This window comes from Pipistrellus hanaki (genome assembly GCF_964339955.1).
Source record: "Pipistrellus hanaki genome assembly, chromosome: 18".
NCBI classification, from domain to species: domain Eukaryota; kingdom Metazoa; phylum Chordata; class Mammalia; order Chiroptera; family Vespertilionidae; genus Pipistrellus; species Pipistrellus hanaki.
Window position 1 is genome coordinate 19,038,948 of NC_140520.1, and position 22,630 is coordinate 19,061,577.

At 43.0% G+C, this 22,630-nt stretch overlaps 1 protein-coding gene across 1 annotated transcript in view; it reads right to left on the reverse strand.

Moving 5' to 3' along the window:
- The window catches only part of SEC16B (SEC16 homolog B, endoplasmic reticulum export factor), a 230,130-nt gene that overhangs the window by 85,227 nt on the left and 122,273 nt on the right, over nucleotides 1–22,630 (reverse strand). Inside the window, exon 29 of the mRNA XM_084865215.1 lies at nucleotides 4,806–5,058. The gene's annotated coding sequence lies outside the window, so the exon portion shown is untranslated. The remainder of the gene's footprint in view (nucleotides 1–4,805; nucleotides 5,059–22,630) is intronic.

Consider the following 22,630-nt stretch of genomic DNA (forward strand, 5'->3'; position numbering starts at 1 on the left):
AGAACGGAAAGGCCCAAAGTGCATGGAGAGAGGAGATGAAAATTATCTGAAAAATATAAAATGTGCAGTCCACCTTCACGTAAGGGAAGGCTGATTCTAACATTATAGGCCACAGACATTTGCCCACAGTTCAAAGAGCTTCCTTCTAGATGACCAGGAAAATTGTGATGCAAGTGAGGGGAAATGCTAAGTAACAAAGAAGACCTGGCCTGGGAATCAGGGGACCTGGGCTCTGGTCCTGATTACATGACATTTCTGCTCCTTAGTTGCTTCAACTATAAAACGCAAGTATGATTTAAAATTCTAAAATCTAGGACAGATAACCCCAAAATATTGGGTTCTCTGTATAGAATGGTGATATGAATTCATATGATCCCCATTTCATAAATATGTTGAGGCTTAGAGAATTTAGTGGACATGTCTAAAGTCATACATGTACCAACTGATGGAAATGGGACTTCAAACAGATCTATGTGAGTTCAGAGCCCATATTAATCTCTGTGCCACACTGCCACAACTCTCCAAAATGCGTGTGCAAGTTCCTGGAACATAAGAGAGTATCAATAAATATTAGTAATGCCTAGATAATCACCCAGTATGATAAAGTGTTTTAATATATGTTTATTGAATGGAAGAATAAATGAGTAAATAAAATATATGTCGAATAAGGCTGTTACACTAAGATCCAATTACTGGGGGAATGTTGGGGCAATTGCCTTCTCAAAGTCAGGAGTCAGAGGCAAGGAAGCTGTATCTATCCAAGGACAAAAGTATGGAAAAGTCTCAACAGGCACAGCAATCAATGAGATTATAGCACAGAAGTGCCTATAATATACTTAAGAGAGTCTGACTTTAGTGAATCTTAAGAAGGAAAAACAGACCAGGAAAAAAAGTATCTTAATTTAATTTTAATTTTCCTGCTCAGCTAATTCCAAGAAGGAAGAAAGAAAAGGGAGGGAGGGAGAGAAAGAGAGAGGAAGGGAATTAAAATTCCAATGAGGAATTTCCCTATGTTAATACTACCTTTCTGGAGTTATTTTAACTATATACAACCATATGGAAGGGAACCACTCCAGAACAGAGGTGACATTTAATGGTGAGATGGTAGGCAGGGTATGTGCCTTCATGCACCATCCACAGCTGACAGAAACAACAGCTGGACAGGACTCCTCCAGAGATTGGTTATAAATCTCACCCCCCTCTCCCATCCCACAGCAATCCCAGGCTCCATGGCTAATGAGCAGGGTGAGGGGCTGACTATTGGAAAAGAAGCAGGCTTCTGGAAAGCAGGCATCTGTGCAAGCAGCAACCCCTCCTTTCCGTTCCACCCAGCCTCATCCCTCCCTGTCCTCCTTGCTTCTATTGCTAAAGACCTGGGTTACTGGGCGCTAAATGGCCCTGTCTCAGCCCTCAGAACTCCCACAGCCATAGCACAGTATCAGATTCCTAGAGGTGAATTCTATCTACTTCACCAACAGAACCAGCAAATGGTTTGAAAAACAAGAGAAAGGAGAAAATAACATTAGAAGTAAATAAATTACTGGAGCATGAAAGGAACCTTCTCAAAACAGACAGACAAAAGAGCAAAGGGAGGCAAGGGAATGGAGGACAATGTATCCTCCAAGGAACAGAAGAAGAAACAAAACATGTGTCTGAGCCCAAGGAATGCCTGTTCCAAACTGTTCATCAGTGTTAGATACAACTTCAGCACTGCTAGGAAGGAAGGAAGAATCAGCTGTAATTATGTCTGACATGGGTCTCCAGGAGGAGTGTCAAGACTTAGGTTAGCAGCTCAGTGTGATAGTAAACCAAGATTACCAGGAATTCTGCAATGTCTGAAGAACAGGGGGAGAAGGGGTTTGGAAGACAGGAAGTGGCGATTAGAAATACTTGCCATGGTAATTGCATTGTGAATAGCAGCCATCCACCTCTCTGCAGCCAGTGTAGGTTTTCTTCTGCCTGACTTTAGAAAAACATCTTCCAGGCAGGTAGAGCAGTGGAAGAATACATCACATTTTCAGAAATAACACAATGTGAAAAAAGGTCTGACTAATGGTGTGATGGATAATAAAAATTCTTGAAATCCGTAAAGCTGAGAACAGTATTACTCAGCCAACCACTGAAGCTGCCTTAAGCCAATTAGCAGCCCCCTGATCTTCTCCCTCATAACGGTGATTTGAGTCCATGCCAACACACTGCCCGCTGCCAAGACTAATATTGCTTTCCAAGGACAAAGTGTCGAGGCTGAATGACAATATTCTTCAATCACTCACTATGTCAAAAATGGGCACATGGAAAACTAAGGATGGCCAACTAAATCCTACTGGTTGCCAACCCTGCAGGAATTCATAGCTGTCCACTTATGGCTCCAACCAGAGGGACAGTGCTTCTCTTCTGCGCTCTTTGTAAAGCCATAAAGACATCAAGGACTCGGATACTCTCATCTGAGTCTCCATCACTGACTTCAAGACTGAGTCCTATCCCAGCTCTAATTCTGAGTGATGCAGAAAACTATCAACCATGGAGCTCAGCAAGCATTCTAAAAGGCAACTTTAATCCTGTCAATCCCAGGCTTAAAATCAGTCCGTGGTTTCCTGGGGCTTTGGGGAAAAACTATAGTCTCCTTAGCATGCCATCCTTCAACCACAAGACCTTCCATGATCTGGCTTCTTTCCAAGTCTCATAACTCAGGACTAATACACTCACATTAATTTTCTGAACTGTGGAGAATTAATGACAGTTCTTCAGACACACCATACTCTCCAAGCCTCCACACTTTTATACAGGTTGTTCATTTTGAGAATCCCTTTCATCTGATTAATAAGGAGTCTTCAGGACTCAGCTCTGGAGTAGCCTCCACTCTGAAGCCTTCCTTAATGCTATCCCTCATCGAACCCTGACAAATCTGGTTTCAGCATCTCTTCTATCTGTTCTCACTGCATCTATGCATTCCTATGACCAGATAACTCACCCTATTGCCCTGACTTGTCCATTTCCCCCATAAGACTATCAGCAGCTTGACGGCCAGCCCTTATCTTTCATTCCATTCCCCATGGACAATTAACACAAAGAGCTCTCATGACAGGCTCCAGTTTAGGAATCTATACATCAATGAAGAAAGTTAAATCAGATAAAGAAGGGTGACTACTTAGTACTTTCAGAAAGGATTAAACTTCTTTAATAAGGTACTGCATTAAATTCTAGGAATCAGAGGCTAACCTCTATTAGTCAGGTAGTACCTTCTCCATCAGGTAGCTATATTTTAACTGCATCTAAAGAGCTTTTTTAATTTGGACATTTATTAAGGATTTATTGAGAATTTGTAAAGAGAGGCAGTGGATGCTGATGTCCCTCTCCTGTACACACTCTCTGAATAATCAGTGGTGAACTGCAAGCTGGGAATAGCCTTGGGCCCTCCTCTACAGGCCTCACATGGTTGGGCTTGGTTGGGCTGAAATATAGTTTGTGTCTTGTCTTAAGCACTTAGCCAAAAAACAATCATTTAAAAACGGACTTCAGCTGATTTCTAGGAAGATGATGTTCTCAGTTCTGCAAAATGCTGGCTGTGCCTTTTGAGCCCTACAGCACTAAATTTTCACATGAGCACCTCTCTGACCAGCAGATTCGCTGGGAAGGCTCCATACTCATCTGGGCAAGGATAGCTTTAGAGTCTGTTGGGTATTAAGGGTCTTTTCCTGGTCTAATTCAAACTTATTTGAACCAAGTTTGCATAAAACCACATCATAGCCTGTGTAACAACAGTATACACATCAAGGCAATTTGAGACTTGGCATTGGTTGAATTGCTTAATGCTGGATGATCTTGGCTAAGGCCAAAAAGGGACTGTGTGGGGCCAGTGACACCCACCACACATGCCAGAGACTAAGTTGCATGGGGAGAAATACAAAGGGTTGGCCCTCTGCCTGTGGAGAGATACTGGAAGTAAGGAAATAGAGAGGATTCCATGTGTCAGATTTCCAGTTGGGCTTTGCCTATTACAGGAGCACAAGCAGAAGTAAGGGAGCTGTTGTCACAGGAATATCTATGATACTGCAGGCACAGCAGTGTCATGCCATGTACCGAGGACCAAGTACACACAGATGCACTTTGTTAGCATAGAAATGTCAGGACAGTTTGCAGGTAAGAATTTCAGAAAACAGCACCCCAGTCAGGAAAGCAATGTCCCATGGAGGTTATCGGCAGCAGGATACCCTCCCTCAAGTATGTCATGGATAAAAGATAACAGCAGGAGTCTGCACCAAGAGAACATGAAAGGCCCATTCTTGATCATTGATGAGACAACCTTGAGGAATGCCCAGGGATACCCGGATGGGGAATGAGGGTGGGCAAGACTAGAAAGAGGCTGAGATACTACAAATGCAGACAGGGCTAAAGTCTTACAGCTGCAAGTTAGCATTCATAAACCAGAAAAATTTTAACATTATTGTTAAAGCAACTTCAGTCATACCTTTCATATATAAAATCATCAAAAGCACCTAGACCCACTTCTGTCTGAAATAGATATTTATTATGTGTGAGGTTGAGGAGAGAGCATAGAATAGACCAGATCTGATGTGCAGACCATACACTCCAGAACCAGAACAGCTGCACCAAGTGCTTATAACTGTCCCCTCTGAATGGTGCCTGTGCTACTCTGTTCATTGTTTTGAATATCGTCCCTGGATGAGACACTAAGAAGTCTGAGATGACCCCACCCTCTCCTCTGGTGATTTTCAAAGCTATTTTGGCTGGTCCAAAAGCCTGCAGGCTCAGTAACCTCCTGTTGTCCCCACCTTCCCTCTTACCTCCCATCCACACTGCACCAGAACTGGTACATCTTAAACCCGGTTCTCTTCGGTCCTCTTTCATGAAAACACTCAACATCTGTGACTTGGTCATAACGCAGCTTATCTTTTGTAGCGTTTTGTAAGTTTTGCCCTTAGCATGGGTGCTGGTCCATCTGACGGTTGTTCTGTGAAGAGCAGGGAAGGGTGTTTTACAGCTTGGCTGCTGGGAAGCACAGATGTTGCAGACTGTGTTCTGGAGGGGTGGTAAAGGCTGCAAGAAAGGTGGGACAGCATTAATTATCTTCCCGCAGCTGTTCATTAGCCCACAGACACCTCATCTCGCCATCTTCAGGACTGACAGCCACAAGATTCCAAAGCAAAACCAGAGATTAGAAGGAGAGAGGAACTATCTGAAGGTTAAAATGGAAAGCAACATGCACAACAGCTTGAGAGGAGAGAGGAGAAGCCCTATCTTGGCTTCCCAGAGCCCCAGGTGATCTTGGGGACCTGAGGGCTCAGCCCTGTAGCACAGCAGTGAATCCCAACAAAGGCAGCAAGTGAAGCTCCTTATCCAGTTGCTGGAAGACCAGCCATACAGGTTTAAGGGAACAGGGCGCAGAGGCATTTTCCTTTTTAAATGTTATCTTTCAAATGTCAATGAAAGATGCTGATTTGACAGCCCTGTAAACTCAAATGCTGAACCAGTTCAGCATGAGTAGAAGCACAATTTCATGAGTGATCTGAAGAGAATGAGAACGTATCAGATTCACCCTGTTTGACCTGAGGAGATCTCACCTAAGCTCAATGTCATTTTATTCCACACAAAGAAAATACAAACAATAGCCTGGAACACTGCTGGAACAGGTGGATATCAGCACCCAGGAGTGTCAACCTGTCTGTCCTGTCATCAAGCGCCTGAGACAGTACAATTATGTCAATACCTTCACTCTCCACCAAGGCTGTTCCTTTTAGTTCCAAGGCCTCTTCCAAGCAAATGCCTTTCTAGCTTCACAAATGACTTCCAACCTGCATCCCTTCATAAAACCTTGAAGTTAAGGTGGAAAGACACATACCTCTTCTTCTCTAATCCTATGCCATATACTCTTGTTCCTCTTGTGCCCCAATTAAAAAAGAACCAAGAGGATAATCTGGTATGTAGTATAGATGATGAGTCTCCATCTAAGCAAACCTGGTGACCTCCAAGTGAAGCATGACTTATACTCCCTGGTCATGGCTTGCAGGCAACTACAGCCAGATGTGGGTGAATGGCATCCTTTTCGGACATTTCATGGGAATTTTCACAGGGTGGGATATAGCCCCAACCTGTCAGACTTCCTGCTGGTTCCCAGGACTGGAGATTGTCCACTGGGTAACATGTGCTGGTTCCCCTGGGAACGGGAAGCAGGGAGCAGGACTCTGTCCTGCCTGCCTCCTCGCTGAGACTGTCACATCACAGATAGCCAAGTGGGTGTCTACCTGCCACATCCTGCCCACAGACATCAGTCATGGACAGTGTTTCCCAGCTATTTCTGTGATGGCTGACCATGTTTGTGGTCTTGGTCTAAGTGCCACCACATGCCCTAGAATGACACAGACAGAACCCAGAACCAGGGGAATACCCAGATGCCATCCTGCCCATTTGAAGAAACTACTTTTATTTTAAATATTTCAAGGCAAAGGCTCACTGTTTCTCTGTCATCAAGTCACCATTTGAATTTCTCTTAAAAACCTCTTCCTCATGTCCAACCTAAACTCTGCTGAAGCTTTGAATCGTTTCTCTCAACCGAGCACATTCTTTGTCTCTGCAAAGATTCAATGACCTCATTCAGATTTAACTCTTTAAAAGAGTTAAAGACTACTCTCCAGCAAATAACTATCATCAAGAACAATGGATTTAAGGATAATCTACATCCTTGGGTCAGTCACTCAACTACTTTTCTGAACTCAAGTCCCTAATCAAACAGAGAAGACCGGGCTCTTTCATTCGCCCCTAAATGGCAGCTCAGAACTCTCCATTTTTAAGTGGTTTTCTTCTGTCACTATTCCACCATGGGCACTTTGCTATTTTTATACTATTTATATGGGTGTGATCCTTTTGTGATGATTAGCTGTGATTAATCCTCGCAGCTATGCGAAAATCTGAGGAATTGCTTGTACCACATCGAAAGAGAGCTGATGTCTGCTGGGAGGCTTCTTTGTGTTAAGCAGCTTTATGAGTTCACTGTAATTGACAAAAGAGGGGGAGGTTATGCAATTAAAAAGGTGTTTATTATTTTTAATTTATAGAAATTATGTATAGAGCAGACAGATAAGAAGGCATGCTTTCAGCTGGGTTTTATGAAGCGAGGTGGCACCTCCTCAGGGCCCCATGCCCTGCCGGGAGGCTTCACAAGCTCCTTTCTGGCTCTTCGCTGTCAGTCAGAGGCAAGAGAATGTAGAGAAAAGTGGACACTGGAACAGTCCTGGAAATATGATCACAGCATGGATCTCACTGGCCTGCTTAAAACAGTGCCATCTAAAACCTCACATCGCATTTCTGAAAATAGGGACATGGAGAAGCTGATTCTCCCTACGAAGAATGGCCGCTTCCCCAGATGCTGGCAGCCAGGCAGGCAGGACTCAGCCCTCAAGTTTAAAGGGTTAAAGAGGAGATTTACAGGATCATATTTCTTTCCCTGAAACATCAAGCAGTTCATATGTACACATTTCTCTCCACTAAGACCTAATTTTCCACCATTTCCCTTGATTTGCAGCTCCCTTTTCCCCATTTTCTTGATTGAATGCCCAATTATTTTTTGTCCCATTGCCAGTAAAACAAAATATTGCATAACTGCTTCTAGTGAGGTTTTTGGATACTGCTTTAAACACAACACTTACACACCTGCTATTGCAAAATTTAGAAAAATCTGGTGAACACTTAGATGTGGGATTCTGCATTTTTCTCTACCAGCTGCCCCAAGCTTGACTTTGAAGAGTATATGCCATACCTAAGTAAATGACCTGCATTTCCCACTCTCTCAGCTTCCACTCAGTAGCTGTGGTGTCTCCTGGGAGCTGGGACATTGAAAGTCCATTTCTCCCATTTCTCCTTCCTTCTTTCCTTCCCTTAGCCATGAAGAGACATACATGGACAGAGAACTAGCTGGTTGTCAGGAGATTGAGGTCAAGTTTTAGCCTGATATCAACTGACTGAGCAGCTTTGGCTGACTCACCCCACTAATTTGGTCCTTAGTTATCTCAGGTAGAAAACAAAGGTTTAAATAAAGTCATTTTTTAACCTTCTTATAGTTCCAAAAACTCTAGATTACCTTCTGTGTCCTAGAAACAGAAATTAAACTCCCAGACTAATGGGTCTGATTTTGATATATGAGGGAGAAAGTAAAACATCAAGAGGCAAGGCTTCTTGCTTCTCAACTATTAAAATCCCTTTTCCCTGCATAAACCTCTTTTAGCATAATTTTCACTTATATACAAGGACCATCGGGCAGAAAGGAATCTTACAGAATCTGTCTCCTGTTTGTTTGACAGTTGCACCTCTTTTTCTGCTCATCTGTTTTATGGCTTATTGCTCTGTTCCCAATAAAAATAAAAGTAAAGTCAACCTTGTATTGAGAAATATATGTGAACTTCATGAAAGCTGTAAAAACACTGGAAACCATTATTGCCAAACCCACTCTGAAAATGTCCCAGGACGTGGCCGCTCAATTCCAGGCCTGCTAACAAGAAGGGGCTGCTTATTATTCAAGAAAAAACTCCTCTGAATCTGCCATCAGTTTTTGCCATCATTGACATAGACACCTGTCTGATTTCTACGACCCAGAGAGGGCACACCTGGCCCTAACCAGGTTACCAACCAATCATCTTGAGATTGGGTATACAGAGGACACTTTCTATTACAGACAAAATTTGAAGGGCCACCAAGACAAAGCCTTCAAAAAGATGAGATTCAAACACAGTCCAGTGACCAATAGGACAAGAGGCAAAAAAGCAAAACTCAGAAGTGTAGATCTGGATAGAGAAAGCTTAAAGGGAAATTCTATTGGACTAGGTAAGAAGGGATTGTCACCATCACCAAGGCAAGAGAGAAGACTGGACAAATTGTCAGACCCATGTTGCATGTCAATCAAATCAGCCTTTGCTGAGTGCCTAATTTTTCCCCTATTGGGGCCAAACATGTTCTCAAGTGTCTGGTAATTCCCAGTGATTGATATAAACCAGGATAGGGACAGACCATAGGCTGGCACCTGGCTGGGATAGGCTAGAATCAAGAAGAGACAAGAGAGACAGCAATATCCAGCAGCACAAGAAGGTGTGGTTGAGTTGAAGAACATAGTCCTGCCCTGTATGAGCTTATACACCAGGAGAAAATAAGAATTACAGCAAAAGTTTTCATTTTCATCAATTCTAAAAATAACCCAGCACGAGAAAAATCACCTTTACAAGAGGCAAGGAGAGTTGCTCACAATCCCCCCTCAACAAGCAGGAAATGGGCATTTTCCTCTTTTCCAGAACAATTTTTAAGAGAGTAAAGGGAAAGCTCCTCTTATGGGGCTCCTTGGATTTTACTATGTTGTGCACAGTTATAATACAGGGAAGCTGGTTTCATAATAGAAGTAACAGAAATTTATGCATCCAAATGGATTCCGTGGATGGTGTTTTAAAAGGCTAATAAATTACAATTCTTTCTTAATCACCTGGAGATTAAAAACAAATGAGAGAGCCGAAACCGGTTTGGTTCAGTGGTAGAGCGTTGACCTGCGGACTGAGAGGTCCCAGGTTCGATTCCTGTCAAGGGCATATACATTGGTTGTGGGCACATCCCTGGTGGGGAGTGTGCAAGAGGCAGCTGGTTGATGTTTCTCTCTCATCGACGTTTCTAGCTCTCTATCTCTCTCCCTTCCTCCTCTCTGTAAAATATCAATAAAATATATTCTTTTTAAAAATGAGAGAGATAAACGAGAGTCATATAGACAGAATTCAAAATATCGATAACAATGACTATGAGGCTTTAGATCTGTGGCCAAGAGGGCTTGCTACTACTTTATCTGCAAGGAAATCAGGCCCACTCCTGCAGATCTCTCCAGGGCAGGCCTCTTAGTTCAGGGCTCAGGGATCTACAGACTGGGATCCGAAGTAGAGCCTAGAAAGGGGTGAACCACCCAAGTGCAGTCCTTCTCCCTCATTCGCCATCAGATTCAGGTATTCTTTGCCCCGGGGGAGAAATGGAGGAAGAGGGAAATGGCCAGTAGTGCTATTCTAGAGGACTCCCTCCATATCAATACATGAAATCCCAGGATATGCCTTCTCTGCCCCAAAAGCTGTCTCCTTCAAATGGACTCCTTAGAACACAGTCTCTTTTTTGATGCCACAGTTAATTGTTTGTAACATTTTGGAGCTCCTCTCTAGGAATCCTACTCAGAATCTGTAGTTGTTCTTTGAATAACTTCAGTTAGAGCCAAGTTTTATCTCTGAGCATGAAACAGTCTAAAGTCATTGCAGTAAAGTGAGTAGAAACCTTTTGGGTCAATAGGAGGGTGACAGTGGAGAGATGAATGAAGTTCGCTTGTAAGATGTATAAACTAATCCTGAAGTAGGATCGATGTTTTTTATAACGGCAGCATCCTGACCATGAGAGTGTGGAGACTGTGCTGACACTCTCTGAAGCTAAAAACTGGGACTCATGATCTGATGGCCAGTAAAGCCCCTTCCGGGTGTACGAGGCTGTCTTGCAAATATAACTGAGATGATGAAATACTAGACTTTCTGACATATTTCAATTGTTTATTAATAGAACCAGGTGCAATTCTGATGGTGAACCTTTGTATCAAAAACTAAATACACAAGTGCATGTGAGACATACTTATAAGCTGACAACTTTGAAGAGGATAAGTATTTATTTCACAAAATTCTGGTCTATTTATGTAAAAAAAAAAAAAAAAAAAAAAAAAAAAGTCAGACTTACTACTTAATAGTAAAACCTTAAATATGAACAATGGAGAGAAGATTCCGCTGCTTGGTATTGATTGACCAGGAGCCCAAAAAGCGATACCAGCTCAGCTATTAATTGGGAAAATGATTGAGCTGCAAGTAAATAAATCACTTTTAACCCTATTTTAGTTTTAGAAGAGGCATTAATCAAATTTTTTACTACATTTACATTTTCCATTGCTTTGCAATTAATTTTGTGAGACATCCTCTTCTCCAAAGCTGAAAACAAGTAATAGGATTCCCAAGGTGGGTAAGAGAAGAAGGTGTAATGAGAAGTTATGAAGAGGTGATGAGAAGTTATCAACCCAGGAGCCAAGAGCAGATTCAGTCGCCACATGTGAAAACTCCGGCAGTCGGAGGAGCTTGCCCATTCCCATCAGAGAGAAAAGCTGTGCAAGAGGATCAGAAGAAGAGAGCAGATCATGGACAGGAAAAAGTGGGCAAAGCACAGTTTGTGATGATCAGAAAGAGATTATCCTTCTACCTCCTCATAACAGAGTAAGAAAGAAAGAAGGGATAAGGACATAAGGCAGTGGGAAGCCCAAATAAATGACACTTCTTAAGAAATCAAAAGAAATAGGGGATGTACTCCTATCAGTGGATACAGACATTTAGGAGTAGCTTCCGTCCTGGCCTAGCGGTTCCCATTGCATTGTGCATAACAGGAACACAGAAGCCCGAGGACACGTTACAGTAACACACTGCTCTTATGTGGCATCCCAGAATACCCCCATGGCAACTTCAGACTGTTCCCCCCTCTGCTGAGAAGATATTTTAACTGGTGTCCAGAAGGCAGGAACAGCTGGGCTGTTAAAGTCAACAGGCTCCACTTCCCCACAAGCCAGACGGGGTCATAACTGGAAATGTGAAATACACCTTCTGTTGCTTAGACTTCTAAGGCCGGGTGAGGCCTGGTTGTGTTTCCTCCAAATCCCAGAAAGGGCAGTCCAGTCTTGAGTAAATGCTTCAGCCTTGTTGGGAGGAGGAGGGACCATGGCCACTTCCGAGTCCCTATAAAACATATGGGCTCAGGAGCCCTTGTTGGAGGAGGGAAGTGGATAGAAGACAGGAGGATGCAAGAAGGGCTAGGACCAAAAACACACTCTCTTAACCATATTAGTCTTGCAGCAGAAATGCCCTCTCCAATTCCCTCCCCATGTCTGTGAAAATCTTCTGGTCCTTCAGGGTAGCTCAGATCCTGCCTGTTCCAGCAGGCATCCCTGGCCACCTCACAATACCCTCACTTCTCCAAATTTGAAGTCTCAAATGCCTGCTGTCCTGGACACTTCCTAGGGCCCAGTGGTTCCTTCCATGGGACTACACCCTCCTACTCTAGGCTGCTTTTTCTTCCTTTCCTTTCAGTCCCCATCTCTTTTAATCCCTTCCTGCACTGCCCATTCTATCCTTCTCTCCCCCATCCACTCAGAACTCACTCCCTCTTTCCAGGCATGATGCAGCCTAGAGTCCTCCTGGGTGTCTCATGAATTGCTCAGCCTCTGCTCTATGAAGTGAGTCAAGATTTGTCTACTCTGCCTCCAATTCCAGCTGCTGGGCATGTATTTGGGACACGGGGTCCATGTAGGGGAAGAAGGACGTTAGGGTCTACCATTCCTATTTGTAGTTTGCTGTTTTCCCAAATATCCAAAAATACCAGACACACCTCAATCTGCAAGGATCAATTTCCTGACAAAACCCACCACCAGGTCTCCTGAAGAGACACAAATTTCTCCTGTTAACATAACTTTTAACTAATCAGAGCAGGTCCTCGAATAACGCCATGTCATTCAGTGTCGTTTCAGTATTACATTGATGAGATGCTGCAGCAATTTAACTCTTCTTTATGTCAACTAGCCTAGAGTAAACTGATTTGGTTACACGTTGTTTTGCAGCAGTTTGATAACCTATTGATGATGCTGAGTAAGGACCTACTGTACTCTTCCAAAAGCTTTTGTCCCCTGTAACTTTCCTGCACAGTGAGAGACAAGTTTCTTTTCCTCAATTTCTGAGGTTCTCTTAGGCTTGTAGGCATGAAGACAGTAAAAGATCTTACTACCCAACAAGTGGAGATTTTTTCTTCCCAATTATAATGCAAATTCCTTTTCATCCCCACAGGATCTAATATAGTTCCAGGTATATTTATTGGCTTCTGAGCTAGCTAAGAGACAGAGGTGGGACTCAAATCCCACCTGTGTGGCAGACTCCAGACTTCCGTGCTGCCTCTGCTCTATACCACATGCCTTCCGCTGCTCCATAGTTCCCCATAGCTGGGCTGACCAGAATGTCCTCTGGGAAGAGATTAAAATAGTGGTGGGTCTGGGGCATGAAGGGCAGGATGTTCAAAGCCGGCAGAGTTCCCTGCCCCCTATCCTGCTGTCCATGGTTTTGTACCAAGTTCCCAGGCCTTCAGGTGAAGAAGTGGGTTCTATGGCTGTTTAACATCTGTGTTATCAGGAGCTCTGTCCTCACCTTTGCCCAGGAGTTTGTGCCCCCACCAAAACCTAGCCTGTGGCCAGAGACAAACAGTGAGGAGGCCAATCCAGGAACCCTACTTCTCCATAATAATTTGGTTGAGTGTAAGAGTAGGAAGTATTAATTTGCATTCTTTTTTTATAACAGCCATGCCACAGAATCAGCACAACTGGCCAGGGCCCCACCCAGCCTGAGATCTGACCCTAGGTCAGTAGACATATTTCAGCATTCCAACCTTTTCTTCCAGGGAATTCTTGCACAGAACCCTGAGATGCAAATGCAATGGAAGTGCCAGGTGAGGGGTCACAGAGCCCCACCACCTGGTCCTCCTCCTTAGTCCTTTTCCCAATGCCTTAGCTCTCCCAACCACCACCCTAGCCCCTGGGGTATCCTGGGTGAGAAGCAGAATGAGAACTAGGCAGCAGAGCAGTAGGGGCGTTATCGGGGAGAGGCCATAAAGGAATGTGTTGAACAGCAAACGTGTTCAACACAAGCCCCTTGCAGGGAACTACTTTCTTTTTAGAGAGAAAATAATGGGCCTGAAGGTCAGAATGAAGCCTGACATGGGACCTGTCAACATTTCTAACATTCATAGTCTTCAAATACTGAAACATCAGGATTTTGAAGGATCTTCAAATACTAAAATACCAGGATTTTGAAGGATCTTTGACATTTTTTTCTTCATATGTCAACAAATTCTACTTTTGCTGAGTAAAGAATCTGGCTTTGCTTCTCCTGATGATAAACAAAAGAGGTGAAGTGAGAGAAGGTGAGGGGAAAGAAAAGGAGAAAGGACAAGGATTCGTAAGTGTTCTGATGTAGACGCAAAACTTAGAGAAGGCGGCAGAAGCAGAGGGGCTTGGAGAGTTACAGCCCCACAACTCCGCTCGCATGGAACCGTTCAGTCAGATCCTTCATTTACTGAGGATCTGAGAGGTGAATGAAATTGGTTAGGTTAGATCATAAAGCCAAGTTTTTAAAAGCTGATTAAAACTGGAATTCACAGTTTCTGGTGCCTGGTTTTCACATGGGAAGACATGTTTTTAAAGAAGAATGGCAGCTCTCACGGAGTAGGAAAAGGGGTCCATGGACATGAATTACTTCTATTTATAAGCATTTATTATCCCTACTCTGTGCCTTCACTACCCCAGGTTCTGAGGAATGGAGATGAAGTAGACACAACCCCTGACCACAAGGCATCCACAGCCAGTGGGTGAGACAGACACAGAGCAACAACAGCAACACAACCTAGTAAGTATCTCGACTGTGCTCAGTGTTGGTTGCTACAGGGTTGTCAACAGGACCAGATACTTAATTTATGGATCTCAATGTAAAATAAAAATGTAGGGTCCCTTAATTTAAAATAAATTGTTGAAATCTTAAAATAGACAGGAGAGCATTAAGCTAAATGCAGGAACCTTCTAAGCATGGGGCTCCGTGTGCCTGCACTGGTCAGACGTCCATGAAGCCTTAGGGGTCAGGTACCACTTCATAGAGGAGGTGCCGCTAAAGCCAAGTCTGAAAAGATAAAGCAATGACCAGCAGAGAAAAGAGGAAGAGCGTTCCAGAAAAGGTTAACAGCATAGCTAACAGCACAGATAGGTGGAAGCGCATGTTATTTTTAAGAAACTGAAACAAGTTCAGTTTCACCAGAGTATGAAATATGGGTGGGAGAGTAATGAGAAATCAAGCTGGCAAGGAAGCAAACCCCAAGCATCAAGATTTCCCTAAACCATCCAAGGCTGGGGATATGATCTAATAGGTAATTTAGAAGAAAATACCTAGGCAACAGGAGAAACATGGATGGGAGGTAGTGAACCGGTGTTAGGAGGTCAGTACAATAATCCAGGTAGGAAGCAAAGAGGAAATACCCAGATGACATCAAATATTGAACAAAGAGTTTTTGGCTGAAGATAGGGATGTAGGGCTCATCCATGCACAGCGGCGGGAGAGAGAAAGAGGGGCTACAGCAGCCTGAATCACTGATTTCCCCTAGATCTGGAGCCAAAAGCTCCTCCTCCCAGTTGCTCCTTCTTGACTTCTATGTGCTTCTGCAAGAGTTGTTCAGATCATACCTGATCTTGAGGAAGACATTGGGATGTACATCTGTCCCATGATCAGCCTGCCTCACAGACACTAACCCAGTCACTAACCCCATGGCCAGCCATGCTCTGGTTCTGCAGCTGTCCACACTGTTTACACTAAGGTTACTCCTCTGCCATCAACCTTAAAACTCTCATGAGGGCCCAAGCAAAAAGACCTCCTCCACCCTGCTTGTTAGAATTTAACAGACTTAAATTTTCCTTACTCTCCCAGCATAACAAATAGCTCATCTTTGATACAAGATTCCCATAAGTACCTGCTCAGGTATCAGTGTGCAAGGTCTATACAGCATCACAGGTAAAACCCCCTTGTTTGACTAGCCTTCAGGCAGTAAGTAGTCTGAGCCCTCCTGAACCTAGGCATGTTACTTAGGAGATCAATGGTCCAACACAGAGCTTCCTTTTATTGGAAATAAAAAGTTCCTACTGCCGAAACCGGTTTGGCTCAATGGATAGAGCGTCGGCTTGGGGACTGAAGGGTCCCGGGTTCGATTCTGGTCAAGGGCATGTACCTTGGTTGCGGGCATATCCCCGGTGGGGGGTGTGCAAGAGGCAGCTGATCGATGACTCTCTCTCATCGACGTTTCTAACTCTCTATCTCTCTCCCTTCTTCTCTGTACAAAATCAATAAAATATATTTTTTTAAAAAGTTCCTACTGTGAGTCAGATATTTCACATCTATTATCTCATTTCCTTCAATTATCTGAGAAGGAAAGGAGTACTGTCCTATTTCCCAGAAAAGGTAAATCAGAGCAGCCAATGGTTTTACTATGGTGCAAGGTGTGTTCAGTTCCTCCCCACTGCGTCTGGATGTAAAGAGGCCTTTCCACGATTTTTTCTACTTTCCAATATCTCAATCAGCGATAGCCTTCTGGCCTTGCCTCTCCCCAAGGATAGAAGACTAAGAATAATCAACACATGGGACCCTCTCTCATTCTTGGCTTCATATCACTGGTTACCAGATTGTGACTATGGGGGGAGGGGTGTAAACAGGCCAAATTGGCTTTGCTATAAGCCTCCAAAAGAGTGTCTCTCCTGACCCTGAAACAGCCAGAGAGTGTGTGTGTGTGTGGCCTTACTCCAAGGAAAGTTTCCTGGGATTCTCAGTGCATGCATGCACACGCCCTGACACACACACACACACACACACACACACACACACACACACACACAAGCTCCTTCTTACTTCAGTAAAACCCATTTCCCCTGCACAGAGATAAACTACCGATGGGACCCACATCACATTGAAAATGCAAGCCAGTCATTCACAGGAGTTCTGGCTTATTTACAGCTGGCATTGCTTCTGATTTGGCTTCCATCCATTCTAACTGACTGATGCCCACGCCATATCTGTTGGCTAAATATTTTTTTATATTTGCCTTGAGTCAGGAGACAATGAGGCCCAGACAGGTTAAGTAATATGCTCATGGACTGAGCTGTTAAGGGGCAGAGCCAGCATTTATAACCAGTTCTAACTCCATAGCCCAAGGCTTTTAATCCCTAGTCCCCAAGCTGCATACATCATGACTCTTCTGAATGCCTCTTGGGTTTCCATGTAAATAGACTCCTAGTGGTCTACTCCAACATGCTTCAAGTCCCATGACAGGAATTCCCTTTTGGAATTTGGCTACACATAATAAGGAAAGAACTCTATGGAAAGGCAAATGGTGAATCCCATTTTTTCAAATCTCATGAATTTCAGATGAGCCATCTAATTAGGTGAGTGAGCCAAGGCTTTTTTATCCTCTGAACTGGAGTACTAGTTCCTAGGAATGCCCATAAATCAACGTGCTTTCAGTTTTCAGGCCTTTGCTTATATATTTTTAAAATCTTCAGTTTGTTGGCAGGTGACCCTCAAGAGTTTAGGGCAGTGGACCAGCCTAAACACTACCCAGAAAAGAGGAGATACAGAGCTGAAACAGATAGAGATAACTACCCTGTTCTCCTGTGAAATAATGTCCAGGAAGCAATAAACAAGCCACAGGCGTTACAGCAGCATTAACCTGCCAGCACTGACAGGACAGAGGGGATGGGAACAGTGGTGCTTTGCTTCCCAGACTTCCCTGCTTCCCTAGTGCACTAGGGCAGTGGCTCTCAGAGTGTGGTCCGCAGACCTAGAAACTTGTGAGAAATCCAAATGCTCCAGCCCTGCCCCATAAGTGCTGAATCAATGCTCTCACAAGCCCACCCTCTAATTCTGATTAGACGTCTGCAAAGATTCAAAACTGTGATAATCTGTCCCTTTGAATAAGAGAAAGTAGGAAACATAAGCCCTTGAGGAGAGGGGTGGCTAAAAAGGTGATGTGGGAAAAAAACAGAGTTAAGTGGACATGGAACTGTATCTCAGCTCAGCTACTTACTAACTGTTTGACCTTTAGCACATCACTTAACATTTCTAAGAATTTGTTTCATCATTTTTAAATGGAAATCATAGGCCCCGCTAGCATGACTCAGTTAAGTGTTGACCTATGTATCGGGTCTAGTAATAATTAATGTCGTTTTTAAACATTCGTTTAAAATCTTGCTTGGCGTTGACTTGTATTGACATAACCTTCAAACACGTGGTATCTACAGAACGTGTGAAGTGCAATTAACAAGTTTTGCTTGAAAAAGTTTGTGTTTGGTTTGGTTTTTGTTGCAGAACTAGGGCTAAGAAGATGGCGGATGAAGAGCATATTCGGCACTGCATGCTTTACGAGTTCCAATTAGGAAGAAAAGCAAGTGAGGCTGCAAAAAACATCTGTAGTGCTCTTGGTCAAGATGCAGTTAGCGCCAGAAAATGCCAGCGTTGGTTTGAGAAATTTCGCGAGGGAAATTTTTCGTTAGATGACAAGAGTGGTCGAGGCTGTGTGTCCAATTTTGATCAAGAAGCTCTTCAAGCTCTTTTGGTGCAAAATCCTCTAATTACCCAACAAGAGCTTGCGACAACTTTAAATTGTTCACAAAAAACAATTTCCAATCAATTGCGTGCACTTGGCAAAGTCCAAAAGTTTGGAAAATGGGTTCCTCATGAGTTGACCGACAACAACCGTAATCAAAGAGTCACAATTTGCAGTTCGCTCCTCTCTCGTCAAAACCGTTTGCCGTTTTTAGAGCAAATTGTTACCGGAGATGAAGAATGGGTGCTGTATGTTAATTTGAAAAGGCGGCCTCAATGGTTGGACAAAAATGAGGCTCCGCAGCCCACGCCAAAACCTGACTTGCATGCGAAAAAAGTGATGTTGTGTGTTTGGTGGAATTTTAAAGGAATTCTTCATTATGAACTTTTACCATCTAACCAAACCATTACAAGTACAGTGTATAGTGCCCAATTGGAAAGGTTAGCCCAAGCTTTAAGAGAAAAAGAACCCGCGCTGATTAATCGGAAGGGTGTAATTCTTCACCACGATAACGCACGACCGCATACTGCAAGAATCACTGCTGAAAAACTGCGCAAGTTGGAATGGGAAGTTCTCCCTCAACCTGCATATTCTCCTGATATTGCCCCTTCCGATTACCATTTGTTTCGTTCTTTGCAAAACTTTCTTCTTGGAAAAAAATTTAATAATGAAGAATGCCTCAAAAATGCATTGACCGAATTTTTGCATCAAAATCACAAGAATTTTACAACAGAGGGATTAAAATGCTTCCTGAGCGTTGGGCACAAGTAGTAGAAAACAACGGCAACTATATTGTTGATTAAATTTTGTTGTATTGTTTAAATAAATTCGATTTTATTTAATATTAAATAAAATATTAAATAAAATATTAAATATTACTAGACCTAATACTAGGTTCGATTCCTGGTCAGGGTACATGTCCAGGGTTACAGGCTCAATCCCCAGTAGGTGGCATGCAGGAGGCAGCCGGTCAATGATTCTGTCTCATCAATGATATTTCTCTCCCTCCTCCCTTCCTCTCTGAAATCAATAAAAATATATTTTAAACAAAAAATTTAAAAAAGGAAATCATAAAAACCTAGAATAGTGCCTTTGCATACACAGGTGTTAAATAAAAAGTAACTATTATTATAAGGATGCTTCATGTCGATCAGTAGCTGAGCACAGACAACAGTAAATGAGCACCTGTCTCTCCTGTAGGCAAACAGGGAGCATCCATACAAGCGGAATGATAGCCTCCCTGGAGGGGTGAGCAGGCGCCTCCACCCCACCTGGAAAATCATGTGGGGGGAGGTTCACACCTCAAGAAGGGCTCTGTGTATGTTCAGTAAGAATAATGGCATCATAGAGAGCTGATTAGCATAGTTGGGAAGCAACAGATACTAAGGTCTGAGCCAGATCTTCAGGGACAGAATGTCACCAAGGAAAAGCTTCCTTTCTCCTTCATACCAATACTCCATTGAAGTCATTTTTTAAAGGAACTTCAAGTGATGCACTGGAGTGCAATGCAAAACTAATCAAGAACTTTAAGTGCAAGCCTATTGTCATCACAGAGCAGCACAGGTCTTTAAAACCAATGCCTAGCTCACATCTTCCTGGGAGAGAAGAGGTGGAGGAGAGGACAGGAAGCAAGAGAATCAGGGATGGAGTGGACACCTGACACAAGGTCAGAAGGAAATAGATGAATGAGTGTAATTAAAGTAGAGCTTCTCAACTTTTAATGAATGTATAATTTTCTCATGAAGATGCAGGTTATGATTCAGCAAATCCAGGAAGGAGCCTGAGACTCTCCATTTCTACAGGCTCCCAGCAGATGCTGCTGCAGCCCGTTAGGACAATAATACAAATGTTTACACAGGGTTTAAAAGTCTGGATTCCAATCCTGGTTCTGACCCAGCTTGTGTGACACAAGGACCTTGAAGAAGTCACTTAACCTCCCTGATCCTGTTTCCTCACGAGCCAAATAGGAAAGTTAAAGTCGACCTCACAGAATTCTAAGAAATCCACAAGATGATGCACACTAGAGGTCAGCATAGTGCCTGATACCTGGTAATCCCTTAGAAGGTGGTGGCTGTGATGACCATCATCTACAATGCCACCAACGCAAAGGGAGTGAGGGCTGAATACTCCTTTGCCGAACATGGACAGGACTCAGGACTTGGTGGTCCTTTGATCTGGTTGCTAGGATATATGCCTGCTGTATCCCTATCTCCTCTGGTTCCTCTGCCTTTCTCTGCCCTCCACCCTGCAACAAACAAACAAACAAAAACCAACAAGATTATGTTTGATAAACTGGAGGAGGAAAATTCATAAACTTCCAATTTAATAATTTCTGCCCCCTCACCTAGAAACATGTCCTCACACTATGCCTAATACGGTATATTGCCTAATAAAATAAACAATAGATTATAAAATAGTCTGTAGGAAAAAAATACTTGTACACTAAATGCAGTGTTACTGTCATAATCATCACCATGTTTCTCTGTGTGTGGTATCCCTGGTGTGTGGTATCCCTGGTTTGTGGTATCACAGAGTCTCCAACCAGTCCTCATTTAATCAATATTGAAAAACTCTAAGCACTTCAAAATGAGCCCTAATTTTAGCCCAGAGTTTACTGAATCCACTTTCCCATTGTTTATTGTATATATTATATATTCATGCCTACAGTCAAGCAAAATAATATTTTTAAATAATCCATGTATTTTTCATTCCTGGCCATTTGGTATATTATGTTGTCCACCAGCCCTCTACCCTCAGAGTCTGAGTTACCCATGGCTTTTGGGTGTGGTGCAGTGGGAGAAATAACAAGAAATTACATTTTCTGAGAAAAATGCTTTAATATTCAAGTTCAACATTTTAAATTCAGAAAAAAAAGATAATAACCTTGAGAGCTCTGGTTTTCCAGTGCAAGAACCAGGCACTTGAGAAAATACAAGAGTTTTTAAACTCCCTAGAGTAGGCAGGATGAAAGATATGAAGTGGAAACAGGTAACCTTTACTGGATAAGGAAAATCACAGAGAAGTACCTGTAAGTAAATTTCAGGGCACCACTCTAGGTGGTTGCTTTCAAAACTACAAGTGGAAAGAAAGGGCCCCGATCAGATGGAAGTATAATTCCTTCGCCCTTTACCCCTCCCTGCCATACACACACACAAATTTCAACCCTGGAAATTCCAGAGAGACATTGTGTCTAGCAAGAACTCAGTTAAGACGTAAGTTGGTTAGGCAGTGGGCAGGGTCACTTGGATAGAATCAGGAGGACAGACCACACATTACACCAGCTACAGATAATCTGGCAACCAATGTAGTGAGAACAGAGGGTAGAACCAACTACTCCACCACAGAGGCCAGCCAAGACCAGGAAACAGAACATAATCAGACAAGATTTCACCCATCTGGAGACTAGACTTTGGGTAGGAAATATACAATAGAGTACACAGAGGTCATATTACAAAGTTATACACCTGAAATGTATATAATGTTATTAACCAATGTTAGCCCAATAAACTTAATTTAAGAAAAGAATCTTATCATCTTTTGCTGTCCTGATTCCATAGCTTCTTCCTGCAGGTAGATGCCATCTCAGATAGGAGAGGAGAGAAGAACACTTAATGAGACAATGGCCCTGGCATAAAGTTTGAATTTTAAAAGAACTGAGTTTTAATTGAGTAATTAGTGAAAAGAGACTATGAATCAAGCCAGAATGTGACTAATATACCTTTAATTGTCAAGAATAAGTCTTTCCACAGCAGCAAAAAAATGGTGACTAGTGACAGTTCTAGAAAAACAACATCACATTTTGCACATCTGAGTTGTGACTAAGCTTCACACTGCATGTCTTGGTTTGGGGCAACAGTAAGAGCAAAACAGATAAAAGTATCTCTTCCCCATGGAGTTTACAGTCCAGTGGGAAGGCAGGTGTGAAAGAGGCAATCTCATAATTACAGCACAAGTTGTGATGTGTGCTATGAAGGAAAGGTATAGGGAAGAAACAGAAGAAAGAGAGGATGATTCCTGTCCCAAATCATCATTCTTGCCTGCTCATCCTGAGGATGGAAAGTCAGCATCTAGGATGAATCCTATTGGTTAACCATTACCTCTTCTCTTAGCATCTTTTAAATGCAAATGACTGTGGGAGAAGTTACTCATTTAGTTGCTAACCTTTCCATTTTGAGAGTTCAATAACTCCCATTCCATTAAAAAGATCAAACAGCAAGAAAGTGACCAAAGTCTACTGGGAAAGGCAGAGAGGAGCATGTAAGGCAGAGACACACAGGAAGGAGCAGAGAGGAACACACAGGAAGTACAGAAGGGAGCACAGAAGGGAACACACAGAAGCACAGAAGGGAACACACAGGAAGTACAGAAGGGAAGTACAGAAGGGGAGTAGCATACAGAGAGGAAC